Source organism: Polypterus senegalus, chromosome 3, assembly GCF_016835505.1.
Source record: "Polypterus senegalus isolate Bchr_013 chromosome 3, ASM1683550v1, whole genome shotgun sequence".
NCBI classification, from domain to species: Eukaryota; Metazoa; Chordata; class Cladistia; order Polypteriformes; family Polypteridae; genus Polypterus; species Polypterus senegalus.
In genome coordinates this window covers 166,897,558-166,910,011 of record NC_053156.1, presented here as the reverse complement: position 1 = coordinate 166,910,011, position 12,454 = coordinate 166,897,558, and the positions used below count along the sequence as shown (strand labels likewise).

General features: G+C 35.7%; 1 protein-coding gene across 1 annotated transcript in view; it reads left to right on the top strand.

Moving 5' to 3' along the window:
* hs1bp3 (HCLS1 binding protein 3) overlaps nt 1-12,454 on the top strand; it is a 76,662-nt gene that overhangs the window by 13,856 nt on the left and 50,352 nt on the right. The gene's annotated exons all lie outside the window — the stretch shown is intronic.

Genomic DNA, 12,454 nt, shown 5'->3' with positions numbered 1-12,454 from the left:
AAGTAAATTTAACAGACTGCACAGAGGCAAAAAACTATGATGATTTTTAAGTGTTATTGAGACCAAAGTAAACCTTTTTAAGTCCTTATTACATAATAGTATATGACTAATAGATGCTTTATAGGTAATACCTAAGCTAATGTGTTCCCAGAAAAGTTAGAATATAATGTAACTACATGTATTAGTAGATATTCTTGTTTTGTAATGATATATAACAATATCATGTAGTTAAAAATGGAGTGCACATAGGCTTGCGGTGGCTGAGATAGGTTTTATAGACATCTGATTCTAAATCAAGGTATTTTTTGTACTGTTATTTGTTGTTTTGATGGTCTATGAATAATTGTAGTTCATATATCTTAAACGGAACATTTTTGAAAGAAGTACCTGGTAAAGTATTAAAACTGTATTTGAACTGTCAATTTAAAATGTGTTGGCAACAATGGACAATGATTTTACGTTAATGTAGTTTTATGTAAATACTGAGTCCATGCTTCTTTGTTGTATGCATTGCAACTTATAGAGCCACATTTAGGGAGCTCCTTTCCTCATTCATCTATCTCAACATAAATTAAGTGACTTATTCCTTTTCTTTTGCATTTTTTACTTTTACAGTTATCATTTTACTTAGGTATAATTTCAAGCAGTAGGAAAAGTGAGTTGGTATGGCAAAGGTTTGCACAAGCAGCTAGATGTAACAGTATATTTTCTGCTACGTGCAAATCTTATACCAGTTTAATAGCTTGTGTTGATATTTTTTTTTCTTGCTGCCAGGGGCAGCTGTCGGATATGTAAATGAAGAAGATATACAAAATGTGTAAGATAAAATAATGTCTCTCACGATAAATTTGATACAGTAAAATAATCATTAATTGAGGTCTCTTCTTATTAGACAGGTAATTTAAAAACAATCACCAGTGCTTTTTAAAAAGGAATTTTTCTAACTTCAAAAATGACAACAGTGTACTCTACGTGAGAACTCAATGACAATTTTATTTCACAATAGTTTTTCTTGAAGACTACTATAAGTTTACTAAATTTTAGCTACGTTGATCCACCAGGAGAAGTTATTTTATGTAGACAGACAGACATGTCACCCATCAGTGCATCTATGGACATGCCCCCTTTTACTTACAGGAACTCCTTACCCCTCATACCTCCTCACGCACTCTCCGCTCTGTACACACTAACACTCTCCAAGTCCCTAGAACCAGTATGGGTGAGAGGGCTTTTTCATCTGTGGTGCTGAGACTGCGGAATGCCCTCCCTGATTACCTGAGAGCCCCACAGTCGACTGATGTTTTTAAACGGAATCTAAAAACTCATCTTTTTAGAAAGATATTTTGTTAAAATATACATAGATTTTCTTGTTTTATTATTTTTGTTTTTACTCTGTAGCACTTTGAGATTTATAAAATATGAAGTGCAATATAAATAAAATGTATTATTATTATTATTATTATGTGACAATCACATTAGAAATTTTGTCCACTTCTTGCGAATGCACCAAAAGAGAGCTTCATTCCTACCTTGAGGTCTATTTTTATAAACTTAGAGCAAAAAAAATTAAGTGTTAGAAGGTGTTCCTAGAAAATAATCCGATCAGGTGAACAGAAATATCAGAAATATTTAATATGTTATTTAATAGTAGCATTTTCCAACTTACCAGGAAAAATCATATATTTAGTCAGTCTGAGAAATGGCTCTTATTTTTACTATATACCAGATGTCAACTATCTATATATTTTGGATTTTTCTAAACCTCAGTAGTTTGTTCAAACAAGGTCTGTTAAGAGCTGCATTTTTTCTGCAACAGTTAACTAGCAATTCAAGCCTTGGCATACCATTTTAAGTAAAGACAGGAGCAAAACAAAGACGTGCCTGACTCTTTTACACTGCAAGGTTAGAAACTATTTTAATCTTGTAAGACTGCATTTTAAAACAATAACAGAGGTAAGAGAGTTAATGTATTTTTTTTCCACCCCTTCCTGTTGATGGACTAAATGTGGTCTTTACAGTAAATAAAAAATCTTCAAACATCTGGTGAACTTGTGTGTGTCTGTTTGGGAGGGTGAGGTGTAGATTTTATGGATTCTATACAGTCTCACTGTGTCTGTGTAAATTTCTGTCCTGGCTCTTCCAGTTTTTCTTTTGCATGCCAAAAATGTGTATGTTAGTTAACTGAATTTGAAATTAAATTAAAGAAGAGGCTACTTAATAGAAAAGTGAAATTGAATAAAATAATTTATTTATGTAAATGTAGAGAAAAAGGTAAAAGGAGTAATTGCATGGCAATATGTCATTTGACCTTAAAGGTTTTTGTGAGGAAATCTTTTCAGTTCTGGAAATTAGTTAATAAAATATTCTTCTGTGTGAGGAATAGTCTTTAATCAGTGAGTAGAACATTTTATTTTGTTGGGTGCCCTGGTTTTCACAAAGGTCTCTCACAATGATGGTATTTAGATTAAAATTAAAACTTTATTATGCTGCCAGTTCAGATGACATCACTGGCTTTTCATTCAGAATATATCCCAGTTCAGGCTATAGTTCCAGTCTGCATTAATACAGCAAATGAAGAAACTTATAATCATGTGTCTAAATGGCACTCATCCCAATCATCATAATTTGCTTTGAGCAATTGGTCATGGCACATATCATGCAGCTTATCAGACTGGCAGATTCACAGGATGCAGTTTTCACTGTTATCCACACACTAATGAATATGCTGTTTCCAAGCACAACAGAAACAAACTTGATAATGACACAACAATAGTAGGTTTGACTTCCTGCAATGATGACAGCTTACAGGGAGGTGATTCAACTATATACTGAATGGTACAGTGACAACAGTATGCCCCTCAACATGCTACTATTGATACTATTGGAGTTGCTGTGAAAACGATAGGATTGATTATTTTTTTTTTTTTGATCTCTCATGGTTCCTCGTAACCATATATCTTGCTAAAAAGGCAAAACAGCCCATTCACTTTTAAGAAGCCTTAGAAATGTTGCCTGGGAGTGGGGCTTTTGGTGTTGGAAACTGAAAAGTGGTTCAACATTTTTCAAGTGAATTGCCCTATAATAAGCTTATGCTATCAGATTTTTTGCACCACTGACTCCAGTCATTCAGCATGTCTTGGATATTTAATTTAATGGAGTTTATTGGAGACTCTTACAATGTTAGATTGAAGATAAAGTGATTTGGTTCAGGGATGCACACATCATTAATGACTATTTATGCAAGTACGTTGTTTTTGTATACATGCACACCAAAATTTACAGCAAGTTTATTATATGATTTCATACAGATATAATGAGTAAACTCCAGAGTCTTCATGATTGCAGTTTTTCAGCTTATACCTTTTAGCCAAAATAATTAGCATAAAAACTGCTTATTCTTTTTCACAGGAATTTTCAATCTAACTACAATCCTAACATGTGGATACGATAAAAATGTGTTCCTTTGGAGTGCTAAGTAGAATCTCTGTTCATCTATCTAAACATCCATCCATTTCCTTAACCTGCTTATCCAGGGCAGGGTCATGATCACTTGCTTGTTCTAAAAAATGTGAAAGATAAGAAAAAAGTATCAGTTGTGTGGATATGGTGCCATCTAATGGTAATAATTTTAAATGTAAATATTATGTAAAGTAGTGATATAATTTCATAGTACAGTATTTTATATAGGGATTAGATTATATAAACTGTATGAGAATGAGACTTGCAGTTATATGAATAATTTTAATTAAACTTCTAATTTATATATTATATTCTGATTACATATTACTAATGTAATTACATATTATATTGTAATTATATATTATATTGAGCAAAACCAGCCAGTTTTATAAAAACTGTCTTCAGCCAAACTGGTGACGTGTAGCATATCAGCCTGTGTTCATTATTGCTTTTGGATGACTGGATGACCAACCTCATGTGTCTTGTGGATTGAAAGCAGAAATGAGCTTCAGAATAGATGCCAACCAAAGATCAGCTTATGATTTGAAATTACCTGAACTTTGAAAAAATAAACCTGTAAAGACTTTTAGGATCACCAGTAAAACAGTCAGTCAGTCATTTTAACAGTAAAACAGTCAGTCAGTCATTTTCCAACGCTAACACAGGGTCACAGGGGTCTGCTGGAGCCAATCCCAGCCAGCACCAGCCCACCACAGGGTACACACACACACACACACACACACACTAGGGACAATTTAGGATTGCCAATGCACCTAACCTGGATGTCTTTGGACTGTGGGAGGAAACCGGAGCACCCAGAGGAAACCCACGCAGACACTCTAGGTCCTAGAGTCTAGGAGAACATGCAAACTCTATACAGGGAGGACCCGGGAAGTGAACCTAGGTCTCCTTACTGCAAGGCAGCAGCTCTACCACTGTGCCACCATGCTGCCCACCAGTAAAACATTGTAAATATTATTATACTGACACTCCGAACATCCTTTGATGTTAATTTTAAAACTATACAGTATCAATAAATGAGAATGCTTTATATATTTTTATCACTTACCAAAATTTCCAGGATTATTTTCTTCCAGATGGTAGCATATCTATCTCTGAGTGCAGTCTCTAGCAGCTGTGTTGTCAACTCAGATCTGTTTTTCTTTCCCTACATCAAGTTCACACAGCTAGCAGGAAAAGGTCCATATAGTGGAGCTCCTGAGCCAGAAGCTGCAGAATTATGGACCATCATCCAGTGACTGCATAGAGTACTATCAGAAACTAACATTATGTCTAAATTGTAACATTATTTTAGATGGTTTTCTGGGTGGTAATCATCCAATATCTTCATTTAGCTGAAGCTGCAACTGAAGGTGTCTACTTGCTTTATCACATTTTTTTAACTTCAAAATTAAAAGATAGGGAGCTAATATTTGACATTTATCCACAGCGTTAGAGTGCTTTGAAATAAATGCTTAGGTTAAAGTTAAACAATATGCAGACACTTGTCCTAAGGCATGGGCTACTTACATAAATTTCATTTACATTACTATTTCTGTAATGCAAAGAAGCACACAACACACTTTCTTTTCAATGCATGGGGCTTCATGGGAATCTCATGCTTTTAGGTTATCACTGAAAACACTTTAAACCTTAACACTTCGTTAAGTCGTTACTTATTTGGAAGACCTGTAAGGCATTTGCTTGATAAGTATCACTTTAGTCTTTGAAGGCTGAATGGGTAGCACAATGCTCTGCTTGGTAAGAGAATTCTGAAAAACCTTTTTTGTAGTTTAATACTGTATATTCACTTATTTGACTTTATTGGTGTGAGAGTTATGAAATACAATAAGGAATTAAATTATTTATTTCTTATTATGTCATTACAATGTGTGCTCCTGCTGTGTTTAGTAGGAGACCAGATGTGGAAAGAGCAGGTATGCAAAGTATTTTAGGATTTCTTCCTAACTGTTTCTACACATGAAATGGAATAAAATGTTGAGTGGATCTATCCAAGTTGGGTTGGAACAGCAAAACAAAGGCCAGTAGGTTAAATACATTAAGTGGCAAAGTAAACCCGTGGAATAATTTTATAGTTTGAATGTATTTACTATGAATAACCAACATTCTTGTAATGCAGTATGCAGCGACAATTAATTACAGGCATTCCTCTTTTTGATTGTTCAATTTTCACTTGTGTTAAACATTTTGTACTTGTCTCTCTTTTTTTTTGTTTTCTTCTAGAAAATGGAATGTCATACTTTGTTTTGTATATTGTTTCATTTTCCTGTCATGTTTTAAGTGAAACTACTTTCAGAAGTTTCTGATCATTTCCAGTGACTAGCAAAGTTTAAAAGAAAATTGTTTTGGGCTGATCTTTAGTGCAAGTACTGTATCACTATGTCATCCTGGTATATCCTAATATTTTAATTTTCATAGCTACTGGTTTTTAATTTACGACACAGTAAAACTTACCAGTTGTCATTGTCCCACAATGTGTGAAAGTTCCACAATTTTGTAAAATGTTGCATATGCCTGTTGTGATATTGTTTTATTATTATTATTAGGAAGTATACATTATTTGAAAGATACACATATAGTACAGTTGTGTAGATAGGTTTTCAACTGGATTAAATACAGTGAATTTCATTTTCAGGGTAACTCAGTTACTTTTTGTCTGAAGACTTTGTATTAAGTCCTTAGTTATTATGCTTTCCTTCCTAATAGTCAACAATATATATGACCTCTTTCGTTGTCAGAATCGGCCCAAAACCCATAAGCCTCTCTGATACAATACTCCTTTTATAATGCAGACTTCATGGTTCTAGAATCACTTTTATAGATATAGTTCAGATAAATCTGGCACAATGTATTAGGTTTAAAAGTGCATTCAAGGTACTTAAGGAAAATTTTACAAATACATCCAAAAATAAAAACAACAAACCATAAAAATACATACAGCATACATGTGATCTATGTAAATAGTATAAAACTAAACATAGCAATTGTTCAATAAAATTTAAAAGAAATATACAAAATAAAATAATTAAAACCAAGAAAAGGCTTGCTTAAAAAGGTAAGTTTTGAGTTGTCTCTTAAAAGAAATGAATGTTATATATGTACACAAACACACTAAAAGACAGCATGTTCTACAGCTTTGGAAAAGAAACCCTAAATGATCTGCCAATGATGAAGTGAACATGTTAGAATAACAGTGTGTTTCCAGGGTGTGGTGCATGGAAGAATTCTAAATGTTGTAACTTTCTGTGTCTTTGAGATGAAAAACCAATCGGAACAGCATTATAATAGACCATGTGGGATGTAACAAAAACACAGTTGAGGGTCTAAGCAGCAATGTGCCACAGGAAATAGTGGAGCAGAGATATATTTTTTCAATAAAAGAAAGCAGTCTTAGGGCCAATTTATACTTCACGCTCAGAACATGTACTGTATACGCACACATCATGGCTGCCAGCAAAAAGTCGGGGGGCACAGTGTGATAAAAGTTGGAATGTGATGTCAGAGTCTCTTTATACTATCTACATGTGACTGAAAGCCTCTATGTGGATCCTATGGGATTGATGTGCGCGCTTCGATGTTTGATGAATGGTTCGATATGGTAAAGCAAAATGGCGACATATACAGTAATCCCTCACTATATCGCGCTTCGACTTTCGCGGCCTTACTTTATTGCGGATTTTAAATGTAAGCATATCTAAATATATATCACGGATTTTTCGCTGGTTCGTGGATTTCTGCGGACAATGGGTCTTTTAATTTAGGTTACATGCTTCCTCAGCTTGTTTGCCCAGTTGATTTCATACAAGGGACGCTATTGGCGGATGGCTTAGAAGCTACCCAATCAGAGCATGTATTACATATTAACTAAAACTCCTCAATGATATAAGATATACTTCCCGCGCGGTACTTGATTGTTTGCTTTTCTCTCTCTCTCACATTCTCTGACATTCTCTGCGCCTGACGGAGGGGGTGTGAGCAGAGGGGCTGTTTGCACAGAGGCTGTTTGCTTAGAAGATACGGACGCTTCTCTAAAAAATGCCGCTTTATCGCGGTTCTTCGGCATACTTAAAAGCCCCAAGGGCGTATTGATTTTTTGATTGTTTGTTTTTCTGTCGCGCGCTCTCTCTCTCTCTGACACTCTCTGCTCCTGACACGCATTCTTTGAAGAGGAAGATATGTTTGCGTTCTTTTAATTGTGAGAAAGAACTGTCATCTCTATCTTGTCATGGAGTACAGTTTAAACTTTTGACTAAAGGGTGTTATTTCATATCTAGGGGGCTCTAATAATGTTAACAGTGTGGGAGAGTTTATAAGGGCTTAAAATATATCAAAATAACCATACAAACATATAGTTTCTACTTCGCGGATTTTCATCTATCGCGGGGGGTTCTGGAATGCAACCCCCGCGATCGAGGAGGGACCCGCGATCGAGAAGGGATTACTGTAACGTGCATTTGTTGCGCTTTTATATTCAAGCGTCGCATATTCCTGATCATAATGACACTGTAGCTGCCGATGTAAGGCAAGGTCAAGCACGGGTAAAATGTTTGCCAAAAGAAATCTCTCAGTCCAAAAGCCCGTTTTAAAAATATTTAGTGAAAGTTAAAAGCAAATAGTCCACACAAAAATAAAAGAAAACATTGTTACACACGTAAAATAAAAGGCAAAAACAAGGGAAAAAACTTATCTTGTCTTAAACTTAGCTTTTCTTGAGAAACTTTAGTTATTTCTGCACATAAAAGTTCTTTACTTCTTCTCTACTTAAAGATTCTTAAATTCGTATACAGTAATCCCTCGCTATATCGCGCTTCAACTTTCGTGGCTTCACTCTATCGCGGATTTTAAATGTAAGCACATCTAAATCGGATTTTTCGCTGGTTCGCGGCTTTCTGCGGACAATGGGTCTTTTAATTTATGGTACATGCTTCCTCAGTTTGTTTGCCCAGTTGATTTCATACAAGGGACGCTATTGGCGGATGGCTTAGAAGCTACCCAATCAGAGCATGTATTACATATTAACTAAAACTCCTCAATGATATAAGATATGCTTCCCGCGCGGTGCTTGATTGTTTGCTTTTCTCTCTATCTCTCTCACTCTCCCTGCCTGACGGAGTGGGTGTGAGCAGAGGGGCTGTTTGCACAGAGGCTGTTTGCCTAGAAGATATGGACGCTCCTCTACAAAATGCCGCTTTATCGCGGTGCTTCGGCATACTTAAAAGCACGTATTGATTTTTTGATTGTTTGCTTTTCTTAGCGAGCGCTCTCTCTGACATTCTCTGCTCTTGACGCCGCTCATTTGAAGAGAATATGTTTGCATTCTTTTAATTGTGAGAAAGAACTGCCATCTCAGTCTTGTCATGGAGCACAGTTTAAACTTTTGACTAAAGGGTGTTATTTCATGTCTAGAGGACTCTAATATGTTAACAGTGTGGGAGAGTTTATAAGGGCTTAAAATATATAAAAATAACCATACAAACATATGGTTTCTACTTCGCGGATTTTCACCTATCGCGGGGGGGTCTGGAACGCAACCCCGGCGATCGAGGAGGGATTACTGTATACTTAAAGATTCTTAGCTTCTTCTTCTGTATGCTTTAAGCATACAGCACAGCACATGAATTAAGTGCTGCTTTCTTACATATTTACTTCACACACTCAAAAGGCCCGTAGGCCGATTGGCACATAGGCATGTGCCCAGGCACGGTTTAAAGCCTTATGTCACTAACTGGAGAACATTGTTCACTCAAAGCTGTTAGAAAATAACAGGAATATACCAATACAATTCTATTTATGGGTGTTATAGGAACCTCCCATAGATTGTGCATTGTCATCTAGTAAAATATTCTTGAATCTTATAGAGCTAGGAAAATGGCTCTTTACAGACACTATACATTTTAAAAGTATCACATACCATCTTTTATGCTGTCTTTTTTTATTGGGGATTTCTCCTGTCTTGACAGCAGTGGCAAACAGCAATAGATTACCACACAGATCACATTAAATATATGATATTCTAACTCTCTGCACATTTAGGATCCTTAGATTTGTACTTGATATCACTTTCATGATGAAATGCATTAAAGTATGTATGTTACATTTTACAGATAAATCATTCATTTCATTTAATTAATGAATACTGTTAATAATTACACACATGGGGATGACATGGTGGCGGAGCAGTAGCACTGCTGTCTCACAGGGAGTTACGTCGCTGGTATTCCCTGCCTGGAGTTTACATGTTTTCTTGCAGGGTTTCCACAGTGTGCTCTGGTTTCCTTCCAAAGATATGCAGATTTGGTGACACTAAAGTGACACCAGTGTATATGTGTGTGTGCTTGTTTTCACCTTGCGATAAGCTGATGCCCCATTTAGGGATTGTTTCTGCCTCATGCCCAATGCTTGCTGGAATGGACACATCCCTGGATTGATGGATTTAATCATTAACATCCTTTTCAGAGATATTGCGGTAAGGTGTCATCGGAATTTAACGACTGTTCCAGGCAATTCACAACAAAACAAAGCCGAACCTGTTCTCACCATGATAATATCTCGCACTGCCACCTGGTGGATTCTTCCAGATTTACATAAGTATGCGTGAAAGTATAAACAGTAAAACGCTTGCATAGCAGGAGCGTCCGCTGGAGCATGCGTCGCTTCGTGTGAAGTATAAACCTGGCCTTAGTGCAAGCCTAATAATGTGAGATTCAAAATAAGGTGTGAAATCTGATGTAAGAATAGGATAGGTTAAACTTTATCAACCTAGAGGTGAATTTGTTTGTAATGACAAAATTCCTTATTAATTCTAAAGAAGATGTAATATACAAGAAACAGATTTTAGTATAAATTTTCATTGTTACTCAAGTATGGTGCCATTTCAAGCGAATCCAATCAGCAGTAGCTACAATATATATGTACAATTTACTAATTAAACCCGATTAATCTAGGTTAAGGTTGTCAGGGCTCAGATACTATAATGGTGGCATATGGCAGAAACCAACTTTGAATGAGGTGACAGTCCATTACAGGGCACAATACTCATTCATACAAGACCAGTTTAGAGCTGATGATTTACCTAACACATGTCTTTAGAATTAAAACCATATTACCCAAAAAAGGCACATGCAGATGTGGAGAAAGTATATACGGTTTACAAGAAGAACAGTGACTGACCTTGGATTCAAACACAGTTTGCTGGAAATGTTAAGCAGTTGTGTTGGCTGCCTTGTTCACCTCGTATTCATTCAGAGACACATTTAGAAGTTTATTTAAGTACTGCATCCACAGACAAAAGAAAAAAAAATACAACTTCCTTTAGAGAACCTAGAATAATGAAACATTGAACACTTTCAATATACCATTTAATAAGATACTACTGAATCAGTCAGTCATTGTCCAACCTGATATAGGCTAACACAGGGTCACAGGGATCTGCTGGATCAATCATGTTGTATTTGTGTCCATATATTATGTTTCCCCAATATAAACAATAGTAAGATTGGCTAATTCAATTAAATCTTTATCAATTAAGTTTACATTTGGTGAAATTCAATAAAGTGAACAGAGTGCTCTTCCTTTGGGCAGACTTGGCCACTGTTCCTTGTTGTTTTATGCAGTGTTTTCTTTTTCTTATCATTTGTTCATTTTGCAGTAGATAATGCATTGGATGGGATAATTTATTGCAAAGCTGTTTTTTTTTTGTTTGTTTTTGTTGAATAAAAGACAAGATGATTGATTATATGTGAGTTTTTTCAGTTCCTCATATAAAAATGTTACTGTTACAAAACATTAAAAATGTCCTGTTTTTATTGCATTATACATGTTCTGTGCCTCCCTATTTGTTTTCAGTTTGACTCTTTTATACTTCAGTTGCTTTTCTATGAATACTCTGAGTCTTTTTTCCCCTATCCATTGTAAACCTTTAAGAAAATCCCTTGGTTGGCTTTCAAAAGAAAACTATGATGAGTTGATCAACTTTAACAGCTTGGCAATATTGATTAGCAAGCCATAGGCTTACTACTGTAAATAAAATACACAAAAATATTTTGTGTAAGAATCATTAATCTGTAAGCCAACAACTGTAAACCCGCTTGAAACTTGGACAGCCTAAATCAATAAATGCATTAAAATATGTGTTTCATGTAGGATTGATCTCAGATCACTCCTGCTATCAAAATCAAACTAGGATGCTGGGAACCTTCTTACATATGTTTTGGGTTACTATGTTTATGGATAGGACTGGCAAGCATTATTGGGCTGAATTGTCTGTTCTTGTCTAGATTTTTCTAATGTTGAAATGTTTTCTGTTTCTGCATTTTGGTCTAAAGTTGCTACCTTTATGTCTCCTATCTCTTCTATTCATATACCTGTATTTCCATAGATATTGCTATTACTAAAACCTAAAATGATGTGCAAGGAAAGCAAATTTCACTTGGGACAATCATTGCGAAATCAGCCTTGGTCTCCTGTTGGAAATCACCATATTCTGATAATGCTCGAAAGGTATCTTTACTCAGTCTTTACAATACACAATACAGTTTATTTTTGTATAGCCCAAAATCACACAAGAAGTGCCGTAATGGGCTTTAACAGACCCTGCCTCTTGACAGCCCCACAGCCTTGACTCTCTGAGAAGACAAGGAAAAACTCCCAAAAAACATTGTAGGGAAAAATGGAAGAAACCTTGGGAAAGGCAGTTCAAAGAGAGACCCCTTTCCAGGTAGGTTGGGGGTACAGTGGGTGTCAAAAGAAGGGAGTCAATACAATACAATACACAGAACAGAACAAATCCTCAATACAGCATAAAATAAAAATTTTAGAAGTACGTAGCAGAATTTAACAGTAGATGATATGACATAATAGATTTGGATATTTTAGAGTCCTGGAGACCTCATCCATCAAGCTGCCTCCCCATTTGGCCATTCCATGGCTGAAACAGCTGGGCCAGCCAATCCGATGAAAGGACCCTCTTTCCCAT